General features: G+C 48.3%; 1 long non-coding RNA gene across 1 annotated transcript in view; it reads left to right on the top strand.

The window, feature by feature from the left end:
* The window catches only part of LOC144823072 (uncharacterized), an 89,935-nt gene that overhangs the window by 75,178 nt on the left and 737 nt on the right, over positions 1-14,020 (top strand). The gene's annotated exons all lie outside the window — the stretch shown is intronic.

Genomic DNA, 14,020 nt, shown 5'->3' with positions numbered 1-14,020 from the left:
TGTATACTACGATAAACTTCTGTATCGTGAAAATAGAAACTAATATAAATGCATGTGTTCTTCTTGAGTCCTACTTGGTTTTTATATATTGTGTGTATTAGTATATATTATATACCGGGGCTTTAACTCTGTAAAAGGATTCATTTTAGGTGACACTACGCCTTGATCCTTACTCTATTCATGGAGTTCAGGATTCTAATGTAGATGCGCTCTAGAATTATATCTGATATGCATAAAACAATGTACATACACTTTTGACATACATGGAACAACCATATTAGTTTCATATGGTTGCCATAACCCCACAATTGTAACCGGAGAATGATAAAATTTATATATGCATTTCAATACTCAAACTCCTCTTTATTTCAGGAATGTTAAATTCACATTCACTGAATTGCCTTGTCTTTTCTTTAGCCAAAAGGATCTGATACAAGCACATATTTAAATAAAAATGCACCGGAATTCGTACTCAAACATAATGCACAACTCCAGTTAAGTCTCAAATCAACACTGCCATGCAGTGTTCAAATGCATGTTTTCAAGGCAATTTAGCACTTTGCTTTGACCCTTAGGCAGGGATATCGCGTAGAGTTTCAGGTATGTAATTATGGGCACCATTACGATGGCGGGCGGACTTTCCGTAACGGTATGTGGGACCGCCCACCAGGGGTGCGGCGGTCCAAGCTGTGCCTAGTAGGATGCGACCGCCATCCTGGCGGTCGCATCCCGCATATTGAACATTGTAGTGCTTCAAGCAGAACCCGCCACAATTTTCAATATGCATGTTGTGCATTGGCATGCACAACGTGACAGGTACCGCGCGGTGCCTGCCACCTTGTGTATGCCAATGTAGGGGCGTACCATAGGTACCCCTCAAGTGAAACCTCCCCCCCAACCCCCGAAGCAATCTCTGCCGGCCTTTCTATGGTGGCTGCGCCGCCATGGAAAGGCCTTTCTGCTTGCCCATGCTAATATGGATGACGGTGCCTGCAAGGCATCGCCACCATATTAGCTCCCTTTTTCGCCCGGTCGGCAATCCGACCGGCAGAAAAGCGGCTGACGGTCTTTCCGTCCGCCGCTGGGCCCCTCGCCATGCTAATATGGCGGGGGTCCAACAGGAGCATTTGGCAGGGCGGATCGCCACAGCTGGCCCTGCGGTTGCCACCGCCAACCCGGCAGTGGAGATCCGCCCGCGATACTAATGACCCCCTAAGTTGGTATATACAAAACATTCAGGGTGTGAGTGTGTTACCGCCTTAAATCAACAATGCTTGTTGTTAGTTTGTTTCAGAAATGCCCGACTGAGGCTGGCGAGGGAACAGGAGAACAATATACAGAATGGAGCAAAAGAGGGAAACATACCAGAGGCGCCCTCAACTCAAATAATCATATTATACAGAAAGACCTTGGTATGGTACACACATCAAATCCTTTCTATAAATGTTTCGGTGTTCACTTTGTCTATATCAAGGATAGTGCTGTCTCTAGTGTAAATCTAGAAAAACATCCCTGTGTGTGTGTGTCAAATCAAAAATTCCTCACGTAGGCCCGCCATATGTTTTCTGCTATGGGTGTTTCATTTAAAAAATAAAAAATATTTGTATTAGGTTTCCACAACAACACAAGGAGCAATTTGCATTAACATTGTGGTATAATCATACCACAGCACAACATCCTATACCTCCGATTCTTAACATTTCTTCAGTGACCAAGCATTAGGGTATATGAGAGGAAACATTTGGGGAGACATCCTGTGTGCATATGATATGCACCTATTGCAGGCAAATGGCATATTCGACCATGTAAGCAGTCTAGGCAGGGTAGGGGGAGGTCGGGTCGATGGTGCCTGGGGGCCAGCAATGTTTTGTTCTAGAGTGAGTAGGTAGTTGTGCAGGGGCTGCCAAATATCCACAGGGCAAGATGTCGGGTTGTAAGGTAGCAAAGTCCGTACTGGTGATGTTGCATTATGTCATAGATTTAAGACAGGCAGTCAGGTGGGGGGTGCTGGACTGCCTCAGCGCACAGCGATCTCGCGCTTCGCCAATAGTAGAGCCATGGAAATGAATCTGCTTGTTGATCGGGGAAGGTCAGCTGTATGCCCCAAGAGTGCCATTGATGGTTCTGGGTGAAGTGTAGTGTCTGTCATTTTTGCAATATACGAATGTACCAGTTGCCAATAACTGGTGATGATAGGGCAGGTCCATGTGAGGTGTGCAAAGTCCGCTGCGGGCCTGGCATTTGAGGCAGCAGTCCGATCTGCCAATATCATATTTAGCTATGTCCACCGGTGTAAGGTATGCTCTATGCAGGACCTTGAACTGCAATAGCTCGTGCCTATGATGAAGTGATACTTTCTGTATCTGCATGCAGCAATATGACCAAATGCTGTCGGTCACGGGGATCCCTAGATCGCACGCCCATGCCTCCCACGTCCTAATGGTAGTGTCAGGTTTCAGTGCGTAGTAGAGTTTGGAAATTTAAGGGCTCCATCTGCATCCGTTATTGCAAGCGTTAACGGTGGGAACTCTTATGGGCCCTGGGGATATGTAATACCAGGTAATACATCTGCAGGTCAGGGGCCTCTAGACCGTCCCATTTGTATGGCTGTGTCAACATATCCTATCGCACGCAAAGTCTGCATCCGGCCCAGATCAGCCGCAGGAGGAGGATGCGCAGTGTTCGGAAAAAGGTATTGGTAAGTGGCTCTGGTATTTGAGAAAAAGATACAAGAATCTGGAAAATCTGGGAAGTACAACCATATTAATGATTGCCACCCTCCCTGCCATGGACAGTGGTAGTTTAATCCAGCTCTCAATCTGCATTTCCAAGCTCGATACATCAGGCCCAAACTTAAATTGTAGGGTTTGGTGCTTATCCCTGTGCAGGTGGATGCCAGGGTATCTTGTATGTCCCTCTGAACATTTGAGGGGGTGGTCCATCAGCACAGGTCGGGTAGCGTTAGTGAGTGGAAATATCTCAGATTTGGCCCAGTTAATCTTCAATCTCTTCAACTACGGTGAAGATTAATAGCGGGGTGCCTGAGGAATAAGAGTATCTTGTCTGCATACAGAGACAGAAATAGTAGATCGCGTTCAAGTTGGAGTCAACAGTGAAGATGTCCGGCCTGCATATGGCGAACCAGGGGGTCCATTGCAATGATGAACAGTAGTAGGGACAGAGGGTGACCCTGCCTCATCCCTCTGGCAATGGGGAAGGACTCAGTCAATGATCCGTTAACTCTTATACGTGCAGTCGGCTCAGGATACAGAAGCATAATCGTAGACAGGAATGGGGGGATGTCTAGTTTCTTAAGGACCGTGGTCATAAACGGCCACTCAAGAGGGGCAAACGCCTTCTTGGCATTGAGAAGCACTACAGCTGCAGGTACATCTGGTGATATTCTATGGAGGACTTCAAATAGCGTACAGAGGTTGAGGGAGGTCGACCTGTGGGGCACGAAGTCAGACTACACCGGCAAAACAATTTGTTCCAGGGCCTTAGCAAGTATTTTATTATCATGATTATTTTTTTTTTGAAAATCTGTTTATTAGCATAGTATGGGAAGCAGTTACATACATTTTCAAGTCCAGTATATCAAAGTAAAAACATGCATATGTCTGCTTAAATCAAATATTTTGTATTGCCATTTCGATTTTACATTTTGTGGCGATCAGAACTGTCGCAATTAAACAAACCCCGGTCATTTCAATCCCTCCCACCACCCTCGAACAACCCACCCGACACTCTCTTTGCAGTTATCTAATTAAGTGAATTGAATGAACATTTATCTGGGTCACCCATAGTATTATAACATGTAGCCTCCTCTATCAGTACACTTAGACGGTACAAGGCAACAAGCCAGTAATTGGGTGCTCCCCTACCCATAATCATGCATCTCAGCCGGTAGCAGTGTATGAGATTCTGGCTCAGGACATATTCATTCCATATTCGGTGCGTCACTGTTATCCCCTTCCTCCCCATCGTCTCCCGTTTCAAACTCCCCCAAAGTGACAAACCAGTCCAGTGAGATCGGCTTTTTCCGTAGGCCTCTGTATTCTTCGCGCTGCAGTGCTTCTCCTTCAGCCCTACCCCAGCGCACTACCTCTGCCTTCCATAATTCAGGGTTGGGTGGCTTAGGTGACTTCCACCTCATCGTGATGGCTCGCTTTGCTAATAATAGGGCCAGGTCCGCAAAGCGCGATGCCACTGTCCTGCTGCGCTGGGAGGGCCCCAGCCCCAATAACGTGCCTTCTAGCGTAAGAGATCGGGACAGAGCCCCTGCGCTTTCAAGCGATGCATGGACCGTGGTCCAATAGTATCCCAACTTTGGGCATTGCCACATCATGTGTATCAGTGATGCGTCTTCAGCGTCGCAGCAGGGGCAATTGCTTTTCGCATCAGGAAACATCATATGTATACGGTGCGGGGTCAGGTAGGCTCTATGTAGTAACATTAATTGAATGAATTTGAACTTGGGGTTCCTGGCTACCTTTCTGGGAAATTGCAGTATTCGGTCCCATTCTTTGTCTCTCAGGGGCCTACCAATATCCTCCTCCCATGTCTCCCTGAGAAGCGAGAGAGTGAATGCTCTCCCTTCTCTGATGCCAGCAGTAAGCCATCTCGTCAGGTGTGCACCCGAGCCCATGAGATAATGCATCCTAGTGAGGGGGTTTGTGACAGGTTCCTGGCCCTCAGGCGACCATTTATGTGTGATATAATTGCGAAGACCGGCGTACAGGAGGAATGAGCCCCCAGGTATGCCTTGTATGGTTCTGAAGTCTTCAAAGGACAACAAGTGGCCGTCTGCAAACAGGTCGCCCACATGCGATACTCCTGCGTCATGCCATGTGGTTAGTGAGGCCGTCGTGAGAGCTCCTGTGCCCAACGGAATGCCCAAGAGCGGGATAGTGGGGGCATAGGATGACTTAGGTGAAGTGTATTTCAGAGCCTTCCTCCAATAAAGGATCGCCAGTCTAAGAAGTGGTGGGGCATCTCTCGGCATATCCGAGTTAGGCAGGAGTAATGTGTGCAATCTCCCCCTATCGTGATCCTCCTCCGACATACCGATCTCCTGGAGATTGCGACCAGCCACCCAGAAAGCCAGCCATTGAAGCTGACACGCATAGTTGTAGGCTCTAAAGTCCGGCAGGCCCATACCACCGGCGTCAGAGGGGAGTTGTAACTTAGACAAACTTATACGTCTGCGGCCATGCCCCCATACGAGCTCCGTAAGGAGAGTGTCAAGGGTCTTAAACGTCGCTGCTGGGATCATGTACGGTAAGTTGGTGAAATGGTAGAGAAGACGGGGAAGCATCACCATCTTCGATATCGCTACTCTGCCTGGTATGGAAAGTGGAAGCGTCAACCAGAATTGTATTTGTGACTTCAACGCTCTGATGGCCCTCCCAAGGTTTCCGTCAATCATCATGTCAGACTCTCTATAGATTTGCATCCCCAGGTATCTAAAGGTGGTTTCCGCCATCTGGAATGCATGAGGGGCGAAGGGTAAGGGAGTAGTCAGACCTGTGGTCGCAAATGTGAAGCCATAGGACTTGGATTCGCTTATGGTCAGACCCGAGATCGACCTAAAGTCCTCAAAGACCTGGGAAACAGAGCTCAGGTCTCCCCTCAAGTCTCGGAGATATAATATAATATCGTCTGCGTAAGCAGACACAATATGTGCCGTCCCGTGTCTACGTATGCCATAGCGGGGAGCCATCGACCGAAGCCGACAGAGCATAGGCTCAAGGGCAAGGACAAAAAGGAGGGGGGATAGTGGGCAGCCCTGCCTGGTGCCCCTCGCTATGGCTATAGGAGCCGATATAAGTCCAGAGGTGCGCACTCTAGCCGTGGGGACGGTGTACAGCAATCTGACCCAGTTAAGAAAGTCAGATGGTATCCCAAATTTGGACAGGGTGGCGAACATATAGTCCCACCTAAGGGAGTCAAACGCTTGTTTCAAGTCCAGTGATATGCAGCCCTCGGAGGGCACGTCCCTTCCGTGTCCGAGCATTAGTTGCGCTAAACGCCTAAGGTTCATGGCCGTGTTACGACCCGGAATAAAACCACATTGATCCGGGTGGATCAGGTGCGGTACGTATTGCACGAGCCTCGCTGCCAGTACCTTGCTCAATATCTTGGAGTCAGTATTGAGAAGGGAGAGTGGTCTATAATCTGCCATTTGCAGCCCCTCCTTGGCAGGCTTTAATAGGGATGTGATCAATGCCTGCATTGATGACTGTGGAAGGGACGACGTCCGTAGGGCCTCAATATAAATAGTGTGCAACCGCGGTGCCAGTAGGTCTATGAATGTCGCATAAAAGTCGGCCGGTAGGCCATCCGTACCAGGGGTTTTGCCCTTTGGGAGAGCTCTGATCGCCTGCCTAATTTCAGCTATCGTAATGGTGCGCTTTAGATCTTTGGCCTGACTCTCAGTGAGTTGAGGTAGAGTCAGGTCCCTCATGAAGGTCTCGAATGCATCTTCGGATAGGGGCTGCGGGGGGCTGTACAGAGTTGTGTAGTAGTCCCTGAACGCCGTGTTAATCCCGAGTTGGGTGTTAGTTGGGTTGCCCTCCTGATCCAGAACAGTCAGGATGGGGTGGTGAATTGGGGAGTCACGTAGTAGGCGGGCCAGTAGGGGGCCGGCCCTATCCGCCTGTGTGTGTTGCCTGTTCGTGTATTCTTTGTAGTCTAGGAGCCTCAGGTCTTCTAGTAGTTCCGCGTGTCTAATGTGAGCCTCCTGCAATGGTGTGAAGGGTGCATTGGTGCCGGCTGCCTCATTCTCTAAGGGCGCAAGTGAGTTCTCCACTTCCTTCAATTGAGCAATCACCGCACGTTTCCTACCCATCCCAGCGGCCATTGCCGCCCCCCTCAGGCAGACTTTAAAGGCATCCCACTCCACTAGCCGGGAGCTGGCTGTGCTAGTATTTGTAGAGAAGTAGGTAACTATAGTGTCAGACAGGGAGGCCCGAAATACAGAGTCTTCAAGGAGATCTGGAGACAGTCTCCAAGTTGGAATGGGGGTCAGACGTCTACCCCACTGCCAGATGAGTTCTACAGGGCTGTGATCAGACAGAGTTTTCCCCATGTGTTGGGTCTGGACTATGGACGCTGCTAGGGAACGGGAACAGAAAATGTGGTCGATTCTGGTGTGGAGCTGATGGGGCGGTGAAAAAAAGGTATATTCCCTGTCTCGTGGATGTGCGCTACGCCACACGTCTGCCAGGTCCCAGCCCACAGACCATCTCGCAAGAGCCTCCGCTTGTTTCTTACTCTCAGCTGTCTGCAAAGGGGGATGTGACCTATCCAAAGCAACATCAAGTACAGCATTAAAATCCCCTCCAATCAACAAGCAATGATCCGCCCAATCTGCAAGTACCCCGTTCACTGTCAACAAAAACTCCGACTGATTCGAGTTTGGCGAGTACACACACCCAAATACAATAGCATCCCCGTCCAACAGCCCCCGCACAAATACATATCGTCCCTCATTATCGATTCTTTGCTCCAGCATCTGGAAGGGAACAGAGCCGCGGAACCAGATCGCCGCCCCTCTGGAGAACGCAGAATAGGAGGTAGCAAAGAGCTGCCCCCTCCATTTCTTACGGAGTTTCATATTCTCAGTAGCATTCAAATGTGCCTCTTGTAGGCAAGCAATCTGTGTCCCCCTGCGATTAAGCTGGGCTAATATCCTATGGCGTTTATGAACCGCCCCCATGCCACGCACGTTCCAAGTGCACATTTGGTATTTATTAAGCGGCCCCATTTCCATCTATGTGATGCAGCCAGGTAAAAAACCCAGGTACCCATGATAGTTCGATTCCACGAAAGGATGAGAGTGTCTTGTAACCCCAAATTCCCTGAACAGAAGGGTCCCCAGGCAAACATGTCCGGGATCCAAACCATGGTGCCCAACGTGGGCACAAGTCAGTTAAGTTTGTGTGCATTCCGGGGGTGACAGGCCTCTGTCAATTGTCTCTTAACGGCCTGCATTAGTTCAATAGCCCACCAATGAATAGGCCCCCCGATGCAACCCACCACATACTATATAAGAGGGGGGGAACATTCATACGTTACCGCCCGGAGGGGAGCATACTTGCAGCAGTTCAGAACTCCTCCGCCATCTGGGCTGTGACCTTCGGGAAGAGCGGCAAGCTGTCAACCGAATCAGACACCTCCGTGTGGGTGTCAGTGGTGACGGTGTGCCTGTCGTCGGTCGTTTCCGCATCATGTGCGGCCAGTGCCCCCTCCGTTAGCCGTTGTCGCTGTGATGAAGACGGTTGCCCGTCTGTGCGGGCACTAGAAGGGTGCGGCCGCGGTGATGCACCATGTGAAGAGTGTTGTCCCGGGCCGGGGTCGTTGTCCTGGTGATCCGGAGGGTTCCCGCGGCTTCCGCCATGTCGATCTTCAAACGGGTCCTGTGAGGTCGGCGGTGTTAGGGTGACTTCCATCCATTCTTCTGCCTCTTCTGGAGAATCAAAGAAGTGGGATCTGTTGTCGTGTAGAATTTTGAGCCGTGCAGGGAACAGGAGTGCATATTTCATGTTTTTGTCCCTGAGTTTGCGTTTCACACTCATGAAGGTGGACCTGGCACGCTGCACAGTAGGGGTGAAATCAGGGTAGACTGAGATGTTCCTGTCTTCAAAACGTATCGGCGCCTTCTCCCTGGCTGCCCGCAGGACAGTGTCACGATCCTTGTAGTGAAGGAGGCGTGCGATCAGAGGACGAGGAGGTGCTCCGGGTTTGGGGGGCCGCGGCGGCATCCTATGTGCCCTTTCCACACTATAGAGGGCAGTGAGGTCCTCCTGGCCCACTAACTGCCGCAGCCAGTCCTCCACAAACTGGGTAGGGTTCCTCCCCTCGCTTCTCTCCGGAATGCCTAGGATGCGGACGTTATTGCGGCGGGCCCGTCCTTCGGCATCGTCCACTCTATCCCACAGTTGTTTAAGCTGTTTCTCCACACCCTCCAACTTCGTGGAATGTTCCGTCTGTTGTGGCACAAGGTCATTCAGTGTGATCTTCTGTTCCGCTACACGCTCTGCCAGCTTGTTATGGTCAGCCCTCAATAGTGACAGTCCCGTCGCCATGTTGTCTATTCGTGATTCCAGGGCTTCGCGCGTCGCTCGTATTTCATTTAGGATGAGGTCCAACTTTGCGTCTTGGGAGCCCCTACCGGTCGGAGGGACGATGTCCACATTTGAGGAGGCCAGGGGGTCCTCAGAGCCCGTGGACTGCATGTCCAGTGCGGCTCCCTTATCGTGTGTCCTGCCCCTGTGCTTGCCCATGGATCTCGTGTGCAGGGTGGCGCTGTAACTGGCACCTTCGGGCGCCGCTGCCTACTCCAGTGTCCAACCAGAACGTAGTACCACGACCACCGGGGGTACAGGGTGTAGTGGTCAAGGCGGGCAGAGATTATGTAGGGTCTATGCGCGCTGCGCTGCAGTCGGGGATCCCGTATGTCCACTAGGGGCCCAGCGGGCAGATGTGAGCCCCGCCTCCAGAGGGCAGATCAATAGAGACCGTGTGATCCCAGGTTTTGTCAGTCGGGACGCGGAATCCTGATCAGGAGCGCCTGTGCTGGGATTATATGGCCAGGCGGCAATGCACGCTTCGTAATCCTGCGCAGAGGGCCGGTGTCAGCACTCCGGACTCTCGGGGGTACGTCCCCCACTTCGAAGCGTCTGGTCTCAGGGAAGCGACACCTCGATCAAAAGCCCCATCGCATATGCAAGGCGCCACAGTCCCGGACCTGAGGGCGATGCACTGCCCGGGCGTGCTGGCAAAATGGCGCTGGCGAGAGATAGCGCACCCCAGATCCGACGTACTCAGAGAAGACCGGGTGGAGTCGGGCTCCCTGATCCGATGGCTGATGAGCGGTAGCGCTTTACCTGCAGTCCAGAAACAGTGCTGCCGAGGGCAGACGCCGCAGTGCAGAAGGGGGAGCAGGCAAGCCGATCCGGGAATGTTCCCGCGTGTCTCGCGGACCTCACAGCAGGGCAGCTGGACCGGGCGCAGTGTCGAAAGGCAGTTAGCAGGGCCACGGGTATGCGAGGGTGTCTTTACTTGCTCCGGTGCCTCCGCAGGAGTCCACAAACACTTCCGGCCGGGGCCCCGATCGGACCGCGCTGATGGTGCAGTGCAGGCCGGGCAGGTCACCTAATTGAGCCCGGGGCTTCGCTTCATCCCAAAGGCCGCTGCAAGGTCCGGTGTCGCAGCGCTCGTATGCTGCGGACCGAGTGGATAGGCACCGCTCCGCTGCTTCCAGTACCCCCCCGGGGGCTTCCGGTGTGGAAATCAGGTGGGTTGCTGTCTGGGGTTGTAGGATAAATTGCTAGTGTTTTCGGGCTATGGACGGAGCTCGGGAACTACACGTCCATCATCTTCGGCTCCAGGCCACGCCCCCTCCTTTATTATCATGATTAAGGAGCGATAGGGGCCTGTAAGAACCACATAGTGTGGGATCCTTCCCCAGTTTTAATATTAGGGTAAGCACTGCTTCTCGCAAAGTTGGCGGGAGCAAACCGGTGGCCAGAGCCTCTTTTAAAAAAGTTTTTTTTAATGTATTTGGTCATATCATAAAGCAATACATAAGAACAATTCAAGCTTAGTTGGGTGTCATTTTGTGTCCTGGCACAGATTGCACTATTCAATTAAGGGACATTGAGATCAAAAGTGTGACTGTTAACAAGTCGTCTGTTGATGCTATTTTAGCTGAACATCAGAATGTTTTTCACAACAAAGTTGGACAGGTTAAAGGTTTTACACACAAAATCAAACTTAAAAAGGAGCCATGCCTATCCAGCACAAAAGTGCCTATGGTACCTCTAGGTGTGCGTCAGAAATTAAAATCAAACTTGGACGCTTTATGTTCTGAAGGCATCATTGAGTCCACTGATAGTTCGGAATGGGTTTCTGCCATAGTTATCGCTCTTAAGAAAATCAAGATTTGAGGTTGTGTGTTGATCTTTGATCTTTGAACAAGAATATTGTGGTTGATACATATCCCTTGTCCAGAATACAGGAGTTGTTGGCGGCAGTCAATGGTGCTAAATATTTTTCTGTGATTGACCTTAAATCCGCCTACCACCAGGTTATTCTTGATGACACATCTAAAGATCTAACTGCCTTTATCACCCCTTTTGGTCTTTACAGGTTTTTAAGAATGCTGTTCGGGCTGGCCTTGGCGGCCAGTGTATTTCAAAAATTGATTGACAATTTGTTTCAGGGGTTAAGAGGAGTGCAAGCATTTCAGGACTACATATTAATTTTCGCTGAAACTTGTGATCAACATAATCTCATTTTGGATACTGTATTAAAAATCTTGGAATGTAAAGAAATGACAGTGAGTAAGGATAAATGCAAGTTTTTGGTTAATGAGATTGATTATTTAGGCCATAGGATCACTTGTGATGGCATATTTCCCAAGGAGGATCTTGTTAACACTTTGGAAAAGGCTAGTAAACCTCATGATAAAGACTCATTGCGTTCTTTTCTCGGGTTTGGAGAGTACTACGCAAGGTTTGTGAAAGGATACGCCCTTATTGTAGAGCCTTTGAGACAACTTTTTTTAAAAAGGAGCTCTGTTTAATTTACTGTTGTTCATGATGAAGCATTTAGTAATGTTAAAAAATGTATTGCCAGGGCTCCAGGTCTTAATACTTTTGATCCTGAGGGAAAATCTTATGTAACAGTGGATGCAAGTGCTGTCGGATTAGGTGCTGTTTTTACACAAATAGTGGATGGCAAAGAAAAAGTCATATATTTTATTTCCAGAGGTATTCAAGGGGCTGAAAAAGATTATAGCACTATTGAGAAGGAGGCCTAAGGTTGTGTATGGGCAGTAGAAAAATTTAAAAACATTTTGTGGGGGCGCCCTTTTGTCTTAGTGACTGATCACAAGCCGCTTTTCTACATGATGGGTGGGGTCATAAGTGGTAATGCTTCTTCCATGCTTGTTAGACTTATTGCCAGGTTACAGGAATTCAATTTCGAGATTCAGCACATTCCTGGTGGAATTTTTCTTACTGTGGATTGTTTGCTTCCTCCTGTTGAAGAATGTGAGGGAGAAATTACAGATCAACATGAATGTGTTGTTGCTATGTCAGATGATGTGAGTTCTTGTTATCCTGCTGTTAGTGAAAAAGAATGGAATGATTCTGTGGCTATGGATAGCATTTTGTCCACCGTTAAACACTTTTTGTGGTTAATGGTTGGCCACCTTGCAGGAATTTAGAAACTTCTCTACGAAGTTTTGCTCAGGTTTCCAATGAACTCCGCATTGAGAATGGTATTTTGATGAGACATGACTTATTTGTGCCACCTGTAGGTATTGGAGACAAACGTATTCAATTGGCTCTTTCTGGGCATCCTGGTGTTTCTGGAACAAAAAAATTACTTAAACTTCATTATTGGTGGCCGGGAATAGATGCTTGTGTTGAACAGTTAGTGGATACATGTAGAGTATTTGCTAAATCTGACAAACATTGGAACATTTCCACTGAGCCTTTGTCTGTTCAGGATGCTCCTATGGGACCCTGGGAAAAAGGTTTCATTCACTTCTCAGGACCATATGACTGTTTAGGCAGGGAAAGTAGATTTTTTATTGTTGTCATCGACAATTTTTCCACTTTTGTTGAACATCCAAGTACTGATGAAGTGATTTTTTTCCTAGATTATATCTTTAGAATTGAAGGAGCACCTGTGATTCTTATGTCAGATAACGGAGTGCAATTTGTCTCTACCAAAATGTTAAATTTTTTAAGCAGATTTGGTATTCATTCTGAGAGGGCAAATGGTCAAGTGGAGAAGGCCAACAAGTTCATAAAATAAGGGTTCCAGACAGCTTTAGAGAACAAACTTGATGTGTTTGATGATTTTTTTAAGGAAAAAGTTTGGAGTTATCATATTACTCCAAATGCAAGTAAAAGCATTCTTGACACCTCTTTTTGGTAAGAGTGCAAAAGTTGATACCTTAGAATCTTGCATTGCCAAAGCCAGGAGTAATATAACTGATCCCCGCATTTATGGAATATCTTATCATGACGCCTGTCATAAGGCTAAAAACAAAAGTGTTGAAGAGGTTGATTGGGTGTGTGTTATCAAACCCACTTTAGTGTGTAAAGGTTTGTCTAAGTTCATTGTTCCTTAAAAAGTGGAGAGAGTGACTGATTGAGCTGTTTTGCTAATGGACAAGGGTTGGTGCAACAAGAGCTCTATCGTTGTTCTCAAAACTGGGCAGGAATGTTTGTTTGAACAGGAAAAGGCTGTGGATGCTGAAGTGTGGTGTGGTGATAATGGAGGGAAATGTATTCCTGTTCAAGGTTCCACTGGGTATGGTGTGGTTGCTGAAAGTTCTAGTAGGAGTAACAACAATCCTGATGCTCTTCAGGTTAACCACTTGGCTGCTAAGGCTTTTCCCGTCCTGTGCTGCAGGACCCAAATCCCCATTATACATGACGAGTTGACCTTGTCATGAGCACAGCTCCAGTGTGCCTCATGACGAGCTCACCTTGTCATGAGCATGCAAGAGGTTATACCTACGGGGGATGGAAGTATTACACAGGATTCTTCTGATGAGGGTAATCTCGTATTACAAGAGAGCACCAAGAATCCGAAAAGTTTGATGATTGATACATGTGGTAATCATATCCTTTTTCTTTCTTTTATGTTCATTTAAGAATATGGAATTATCTTTGTCATTGGAATTTATCCATGTCATTTAGAATTCACTTATGTAATGTTTGGTAATTTAGAATTCATTGATGTAAGAGCTTTGCTTGAATTGAGGCCGAAGCGGTTGGAGATTGCTAGAGCTGGACACTTTGGCTCTTGCACCAATGGGTCTTTTTATGACACTTAAATTAATATCTATATTTTTTATACTTGCTGACTCCATCGCTTCTTTGCAGTTTTCTCTGTAATATTTGCCTTTCTTTGTTGTGAAGCCTAATATGTTTTACTTTTTATTCTAAAATGTTGGTGGATATTGAAGTAATATGCTGACCAGGTCCAGTTGAGT

This window comes from Lissotriton helveticus, chromosome 3_1, assembly GCF_964261635.1.
Source record: "Lissotriton helveticus chromosome 3_1, aLisHel1.1, whole genome shotgun sequence".
NCBI classification, from domain to species: Eukaryota; Metazoa; Chordata; class Amphibia; order Caudata; family Salamandridae; genus Lissotriton; species Lissotriton helveticus.
The sequence above is the reverse complement of the archived record's forward strand: the minus strand, read 5'-3'. Positions and strand labels throughout refer to the sequence as shown.